The sequence below is a fragment of the Asterias rubens genome, chromosome 1, assembly GCF_902459465.1.
Source record: "Asterias rubens chromosome 1, eAstRub1.3, whole genome shotgun sequence".
NCBI classification, from domain to species: Eukaryota; Metazoa; Echinodermata; class Asteroidea; order Forcipulatida; family Asteriidae; genus Asterias; species Asterias rubens.
This window is the reverse complement of record NC_047062.1, coordinates 18220532-18229509: the sequence shown is the minus strand read 5'-3', so window position 1 is coordinate 18229509 and position 8978 is coordinate 18220532. Positions and strand designations below refer to the sequence as shown.

At 36.6% G+C, this 8978-nt stretch overlaps 1 protein-coding gene across 4 annotated transcripts in view; it reads right to left on the bottom strand.

The window, feature by feature from the left end:
• Positions 1–8978, bottom strand: part of LOC117300683 (SERTA domain-containing protein 2-like) — a 32154-nt gene that overhangs the window by 11681 nt on the left and 11495 nt on the right. The window contains exon 1 of one of the 4 annotated variants that reach the window (XM_033784419.1): positions 4961–5124. The exons of 2 other annotated variants lie outside the window; for them this stretch is intronic. The gene's annotated coding sequence lies outside the window, so the exon portion shown is untranslated. Of the gene's footprint in view, positions 1–347; positions 393–4960; positions 5125–8978 lie in introns of those variants that run through there. One more of the 4 variants, XM_033784437.1, reaches the window with a different exon arrangement.

Genomic DNA, 8978 nt, shown 5'->3' with positions numbered 1-8978 from the left:
TCAATTTTCTGACCTTCACAAATAAAAACAGCGAGTTGAAGACAAAAAAATTCCGAACAACAATTTACCAATATCACAAGTTGCATTAAATACAGGTGTGTATGTAGTACTGCATCATTTATTGTATAGATTTCAAACACAATCGTGTGCTTAATTAACACCTGGAATAAACCATCAATTAACCAGTCGGAAAGTTGCATAAAGGAACTAAACAAGGAACAGCATTAGAACCACACCAGCCCTGGTGAAGAACTGCAGAATCCATAGATTCACCAAAACAATAACAAATCAAGAACAAAAAAGAGATGCATACAAAATCTATGCCAGAACTTAAATAAAAAACACACCAAGTCAAAATGATCAGTTAGTTTTTAGCACGTGTCTGAATGGGAATCGTTGATGCTACAAAACAATAAGGCCTACACTTAGACATTTAACAGCTCTGGATTCTTAACGCTTTCAATAAAATTCTGAGAGAGAAAATGCGAACAAGAGTGAGAGAAAAAGATGACGGCAACGACACGCTGCTGAAACACTCCCTTGATGCTTCCTGTTCAGCCCAAGCTCATCAGCTAATAATAGGCTCCAATATAATCACTACCACTACTACACAAATGCTATAGTCATCATGAACGTGCACTAGTTGATTTGTTTGCAGGCGACAGCGGGGAGTGTTACATGTGATGGGGTTTTCTTTTAACGTGGGCTTGTATGGGACAAACAAGTTCACGTTCAACACTGTAGAATGTGCATTACATAGTGTGTGCAGGGCTCTCTCTCTCGAACGTTCAACAGTGACCTGAACCTATAATATTGCCTGATCATTTTGTGTACAGCACACGTATTGCACATACAGTGTTTGTACACATACAGAGTGGGTGTGTATTACCATAGAGGTAGATTACATGTACATGTACACAAGTATCTGCACTTAATATGTTCATTTGCTTTTTATGAAGATGAAAGTATGACAGACTGAGGTCTTTATGTAATGGAATTGAAAACTGAAAACTACAAGTAGCATGTGCAGTGATACGTGCTATTTTCCAAGTCAATAATTTTCCTACTTACTGTGCCTTTTCCTAGTCAATCCTTCTTTTACTGTAACTATGCTGTAACTGTGCATAATTACTATAGTATAATTCCTAGTCAATCCTTCTTTTCCTGTAACTGTGCCTTCACTACATAGTATATTTCCTAGTCAATCCTTCTTTTCCAACAACTGCGCCTTTCACTACCATAGTATAGTTATTAGTCAACCCTTCTTTTCCTATAACTGTGCCTTAAAACTACATTGTATAATTCCTAGTCAATCCTTCTTCTCCTATCTATACATAGTACAATTCCTACATGTAGTCAACCCTTCTTTTCCTACTGTGCCTGCACTACATATAATTCCTAGTCAATCCTTATTTTCCCATAACTGTACCTTTACAACATGTATAATTAATGAAGTCAATCCTTCTAATCCCATCTGTGCATTCAAATTACCTTCATGTTTAATTCCTAGTCCTAATCAATCCTTACTTTCCCATAACTGTGCCTGAACTTTATGTTTGATTCCTAGTCAAATCCATCTTGTTCCATTCATGTAACTGTGCTTTAACTATGTAACCATAATATAAAAAAAGGAATATCAATTCCTACCTTCAGCTCCCCTGAGTTCTTTTCACATTAAATAATGGTTCTTCTTGTAAACCTATACCAAGAGTGGCTTTCAGCCTTGTTTGGGGTGAGCTTGCATACAACTACAAAACAATTAAAAACGTACAAACTGCAAATTTTGCACATCCATGAGAGAAATTTGTTTAAAATAAAGTCCAATTTACTGCACTGTTAGATTTGTGACTGTAGATTGAACCATAGAGAAAGGATTGACACAGTTTTAAGTCCTTTGATTTGGGTGTCTGACACGCCCATGATGTGGCATGATTTCAGCCTCACTCTGATGGAAACAGCTGGATGCTTCCTGACTATACTAATCAATGCGAGAGTTCATTATGCATACATGGCATTCGTGCCAATCTATTACAATGAAATTTATTGCACTCAGTCAAGTTTAGAAATTTGTACACGTGTGAGTTAAGCCGCCTCAATCTCGATTACACTTTAGCTTTTTATTTTAAAAGTGGTATAATTGTTTTACATTAAATAGCATCAAAGGATTTCTCTGATGAAAAATTCCAAATTTCAAGAAAGTATTACTAAATAACTTGAACAGGCATTGAATTTGGCTCTTGGAAAAAGTAGGAAAATTATATTCAGTACAAGGGCTGACCTACATGTTCACATGGTGCGTGCTTGAACAGACTTTTCATGCTATTTAATCATGATTTTCCTGATATTTCCAACAGCAAAACAAATTGGAAATCCAACTAAAGTAGGAAGAATATCATGCACCCTTAAAATACATGTTAAATGTTGAAGATGGAAATTAATTATTGGGGGAAAATGAATGAAAACAAGTCTTTTTAAAACATACTTTATTTTCAATTCAAATGCAAAAGCATTTATTATGAGTAGATGCTCCATAGCAACTATCAATTTACTGTTATTTTTAACTCACAGTAAGTTTGCACAGCTCATTTCCAAAGTTATGCATTAAAAATAAAGGTTTCCACTTTATCCTCCATGTTTAAACGCCCAGCATATCTTCATTAGCATACTTGTACACTACTACTACTCAAGCACTATCCACTAGTACTGCCCTGCACTAGGTAGGGCCCACAGACTTTCTTGATGTGTGTGACCTTATCTTACCTTGGCCAGTGCAACGCTGGCCCCAGGGGAATAAATATATGTAGCTGAGAACTGCCAACACAAAAAGCCCTAGATGCATTATAATATTAGTGTGAGAAGCTAAAGGTTGATGAACAATTGTTTACCTTGAGTATTGGGCGTTGGACAGAGTGCATTCATTTCAATCTTACGAAAACCCTTTACAAACACCTTACAACCAAATACGAGTATGTAGATAATATTTTTCAGAAAATATCTTTATGTATCACACATCAAAAATGTACGCACAACAGGCAGGATCAGTTGGCAATACACACAAATATATAAATTTGTAAGCATTTCATTGCACATATAATATGCAATATTAAAAATGCATGTTTTTTTTTTAACTTCAAAATGAAATCATTTTAAAGGCACTGGACGCTGTTGGTTATTACTCAAAATAATTGTTAGCATATTCTTACTCTATAACTAGCAATGGAGAGCTGTTGGTAGAAACATCTTGAGAAATGGCTCCCAATGAATTGAAGTAGCATAGTTTTTGAGACAGATTTGTTTATTTTATGCATAAATATTAGGATTACACTAAGTGAGAATATTGACAAATACCAAAGGCGTCCAGTGTCTTCAATGGTTGTAATTTACATGTAGTTTGTGTTTTGACTTCTCTTTCATGTATTATCACTTGTATTGCATGGCCAGTGAAAAGGGATACTGATGGGGACCTTCGTCTTCACATCACAAAGTATGCAATATTCACAGTTTCTCTTAAAACCTGGATTTGATGTGGATATATGTAAAACACTTTGTTTGCTCATGAAACATTTTTCATTGTATACAAAAACTACAACTCAGTTACAAACAATCAATTACTTCACAACTAATATCCACAGAAAGGCATATACATGTATTGCTTAATGATTCCCGATGTTACTACACTTCCTTATTTCTTTTTAAAAAGTTCATGCCACTAGCTCCTGGTTCCAACTGCAATATTGTGACACGAGATTCAGTAGAAAGCACACATACCAAGCTACTGAGTGGATCCCATCAGAACCCTGACCCTAGTGACCTCATTGGATCAAGGACACTACTACACACAAGCACACATTCTACAGGGCACGCCAGTTGGTGTCAGAAATGATAAGCACTATTTCAGTGATTCAATCAAGAGGATAAATATATTATTTCATCAAGGTCTGCTAGACTCTCAGTTTGTGAAGGAAAAAAAGAGACTTTTTATCATAAAGGAACGTGCACTGTAAATCTATGACCCTGAGTCCCTGACTGTCTGTGAATCTCTCTTTCATACAATCAGCTTATATTGGTCCTTCCCTGAATTAAAAAGCCTGTGCCGCTTAGCTGGCCATGCGGACTATATGGGTCCCAAATATCAATATGTCAAGCCTCGGGCCTTTGATGTCAAAACTGACATTGTTGTATATTTCTTGAGCCAACTGACTATTAAAATTACATGGTGGCAGAGTTGAAGTAGGCCTATACAAAAGGTACACAGCATAACAAAATTCTTGGCATTTCCATGCTCTGAGTAAGTGTTGTACGCAAAATACAAACCTGTGGATGTTTCAATACCGCTTAGATGCCGACGTCTCATAATTTTCATTTCTTGCACACTTGTGTGAAATCTTTGCCCACCCCACAATACTATTTTCATTTGGCAAACTTTGGGAGGACAGTTTCATAACAAAGTTTTTAAAGCATCATTCATAAATACCCCAGACAGTTTCTCTACTCCTATTGGTGGAGAGCGCATCACGTGGGGTGTTTAAACCTTTGATAATGACCAGCTGGAGCTGTTTATAACAAACTGGCTTCCGCGTGTCGGGCGCGCAAGATTATCACGCGGAACGCAATTCATATCTATAGTAACAGCGCGTAATCTAAGCACGCGCGCGTACACACAACCCACGCACATCGAACAGATTCTTCACAAAGTTTTGGGGGAAAAATATTTCAATTGTTAAAGTGTCTATAACTGTATTTTTTAATGTTTTTTAACAAAGAGTAGTGACTCGTTCTCTCAACAGCTCCCATTACTTATTACCAAGAAAGGTTTTGTGCTAATAATTATTTTGAGCAGTTACCAATAGTCCACTGCCCTTAATACTTGACACTGTGACTATTGGGTATGGGTTTAAATCTATCTGTATACACCCAAACCAACAAAGCACTCCTAATGGTAAAACTCTCAACAACTCACCCAAGTTTCAGTGTAGAACAGAATTGGTGAATATAAAATCACTGTATGGTCTAATTACATGTAGCCAACACCGATCAGGAAACACTAATTTTCAATCAACTGTTACACCACCAGTTGCACACTCATCCACTGATATCAATAATACTTTCATGTCCTTACATGCACTGTAGTAAAGAATCACTCTGACTGTATCCGTGACACCAATCTACGATGACAAGGAGTTTACATTTATAGCAGGCTGACCTAATCGATAAACCACACAGGGAAATACCACTGCAGTCAGCAGTCAAGGGCCAGTACCACTGAACATAGAAACTTTTCATTCGCAGGGAATTTCCCTCTCTCTCGTGTTTATGTCCCTGATTGTGAGTCAACAGTTTGCATTAATACACCCAGACACAAGACCAGTTCTTATACTTTGTGGTTGTGGCGTTATATTTCCTGTACTCTCCCAGTACGTGACGTATTACACTCGCCTGCTTCCGTATTTGGGAATACTACAGTCAAAATGGAACAAGCGTGGCTGGCGAGATCGTCATTTTTTTTAACATTGCTGCTAGCAATGAACTTCCTCTCTCATGTGAGGAACATGACTCTTTCCTCATTGAAAGTTTGTATAGACTTATTTCAACTATATACTTATATCAGGCGTGGAATTACAATGGAGGCCATAGCCTGTTGCCCTTAGTTTGGCCTGGGTGCCCCCCTTCAAAAGTTTCAAATAGACTTGGGTTTTTGTTTTGCTTCTTCCAAATAGAAGTGCCCTTTGTAAAATGAAAATGGCCTTACCCTCTTAAAGATGAAATCCAAGCCTGCTATATAATCATTTATCATTGATTTAAAATGCATTAATAAATATAGGATTTGTGATGTAACAAATAAAACAAAACTGATCTACATCAACACACTAGCTTCCCTTTGTCAAAGATGGTGCCTAATGCCAAACTAAATCATTTGAAAAATAATGTTCCCCTCAGTAGGAACAATATTCCAAAAGTTCAATATGCTATGTGTCCCAATAGAGTTGAAATCGTAACAATTTCTGGGCATTTCACAAACCCTTTCACAAAATACATGTTGCACTGACGCAATTCCAGCAAAATTTGGACTTTCCCTCTCCCAGTCACATACGAATGGAGTAACAATGACGCGAGTATGAGTGAGTGGGCAACCATTATCCTGAAAGCAAAAGAGTCTACCTGTCCATCTCTTACCGTGTGGGAGGTGTCAAAACATGTCGACGTAAGAGGTGTTTTGCTGTATGCTATACACATCTACACCCAGTAAACAGTAGGAGTTAAGGGTCAATCAATTACCTGATCCCGTGATATTTTGACTGAGTTGCCACACTGTCTGCACTTTGAAGTCCAACATGACCCAACGTGGCTGCTATAGTTTATATTGGTACTAACTAGCCTAAAGGACAATGTGGGTAGCTAGTGTATAAGGAGTGCAAATAGACCTTGCTCTAAGGGTGGAGACACCATTTTTCTTACAACTGACTAGTCTGAGTGATTATCAGAAATGGACAATAATTGCTTGGTATAAATTTGCTACCATTATTTCTTGCCTTGAGAAATAATTAGAATAGTGACCTTGTTTTTTTTGTGTAAAATCTAATGAAATACGAGACAGGCGACTGTGATTTAAACTTTCTTGTGTTGGGCACTGATTTACGCAAGTTCTCTCAATATTCAAAACAATAAGGGACTTATGAGACCCTAGGTACCAGCAGACTTACCCAGTATATCTATTGTTCTTGTTGATGTGTGCAAGCTCAGAACTAGTCTACGAAAAACAACAGAAATTAACTGGTAAATCTGCTGTCACCTAGCGTTCCCAATTCCCCCGTAGCAAAGTTGGTGGTAAACAACATTTTTTTAAACCATGGATGGACAAAGAGAGAAGATCAAGTGTATGTAATGGAGCTTGCAGCTCCAAAATTCCATCAACACTTTTCAGTAAACCCAATACATGATGTATCGCCCACGAATGTTCAACAGTGTTCAGTCCAAAATGAAGTTATTTTCTTTAAACAAATGAATAAACACATTGATACTCATTTACATCTGTCATAACCTGATACAAAAAAAGGTGAACTTCGGAACATTGGTTTACATTCAGGAAGTAAAACAAATCCTTAGTCCAAGTAATCAAATACCGAAAATGATGGCATCAATATAAGTTTTTCCAAACAACCCTTCAATTCATAGACTGTTGACATTTGGACTGTTTATACCCATTTCATTCAAAGTGCAATTTCATATTCACTTCAGTCTTCATACATTCTTCAGTCTTCATACATAGCAACTGTCTTTAGTCTTATATATATTACAATTAACTTGTTCCTAAGCAAAATCTAAATCGAACAATCTTTGCTCAAGTTTGTCTTTCATGCATTTGACATCAATTTTTGATCGAATTCATAAGTGCAAGTGATGAAATTACAACAAAAGTTTGTGTTGGAAATGAGAGTCCATTCTAAATTTAATTTTAAATTATGCGAGACATTTATTGTGCAGTTGGGCACTAATATCTATTTAATAATAAGGTTTTGAACCATTTAAAATTCACTTCAATTCCAAAATGACTAATTTGACAATAACAAGATATCATGTTACGCAGCAATGACGTCGTATGATCAGATCAAAAGGGCCCATTTTTTTTTGGGGGGGGGGGTATTCCCTCACAAGTATTACATTTTACCTCAAAGGGATTCCGCTGTCAGGGAAAAACAATTTAATAGAATAATAGAATTTAAAATAATATCTACAAAGTAATGGGTATTTTGGCGGAAGTCTAGGTGGAATCCCTATCAAACACCTCACCCCAGGTTGTGACGAGATGATTTCTCGTTTTCATTGACAAAGTTTTTCAATTCTGTGTACTGGTAATCAAATATGCAGCATAGTCAAATCAGTTTCAGTTTCAACTCTAGTGTATTGAAGTCTGAGAAGGTTTAGAGTCTACGTGCAATACAAAGAGTATCTTTTTCGAGGGAAAGTCAATTGAGGTGTACAATGATGGTTTTGGAAGGGGACATTCAGTCCAAAACCAATGGTTCCCAAGAAGCATTTTGAAACTAACCTCATCCAATTTTATGGGGGGTTTTTCCCGTTGTTTTTTTTTCTTAATGGAAACACAAAACACAGTGTCCACAGATTTACATTAAACTTACACAGTTTGAAGATAATGATAGGAGGCTTCCCTTAAAATATTACTTGCTGAGGTGCTGTAGTTTGTGAGAAATGAGTAAAACAATGTCACGAAAATACGTTTAACAATTGCTGAAAATAAATTTTGTGACTTGTTTTACTCATTTTTTAAAAACAACAGTACCTCAGTAAGCAATATTTTAAGGAAAGCCTTCTACCCTCATTATCTTCAAACCGTGTAAGTTAGTTTAATGTTAATCTGTGGAAATTGTGAATACTTCTTCAGTTCTGTCACTATTATGCAAAAAAGCATAGAGGTATGTCATCAGGGAAAATGTCAAAGATGGCGATAACACTTATACCATAACAGTCTCTTAGCGCCCACTCTTAACAAGCCCTAAAGGAAACTCTCACATAATGCAAGAGAAGGGCAGATAATATAATGTGTCTCTTATTATGTTATTGCAACAGTACAAACCATGGAGTTTGCTTCCCCCATTTTAGGTGATTTTCACACTCCCTGTTCAAATGTCTTTGTGTACGTTCGGTTTTGGGGGAACCAACTGATTATTTTAAAACAATACAATAAAACTAACCTGTGAAAATTTCATATCAAAAGGTAGTCACGCTTTTGAGCTGTCACCAAAAATATGGAACTGTTATGTCCACCCAGGAAGAATAATCTGTAATTGGTAAAATCTGAGAAAATCTGACAGCAACGCTTCTCTTTTTGGGGGGGATATATTATAAAACTGTCTTTTTCCATGACCACATTACTTCAAAGTGAAATGATTATCAAAGTGCTTTTATACTATCGAAAGATGCTGTACTTCTAGCTTACCAAGTAAATTTTGCACTTGAGT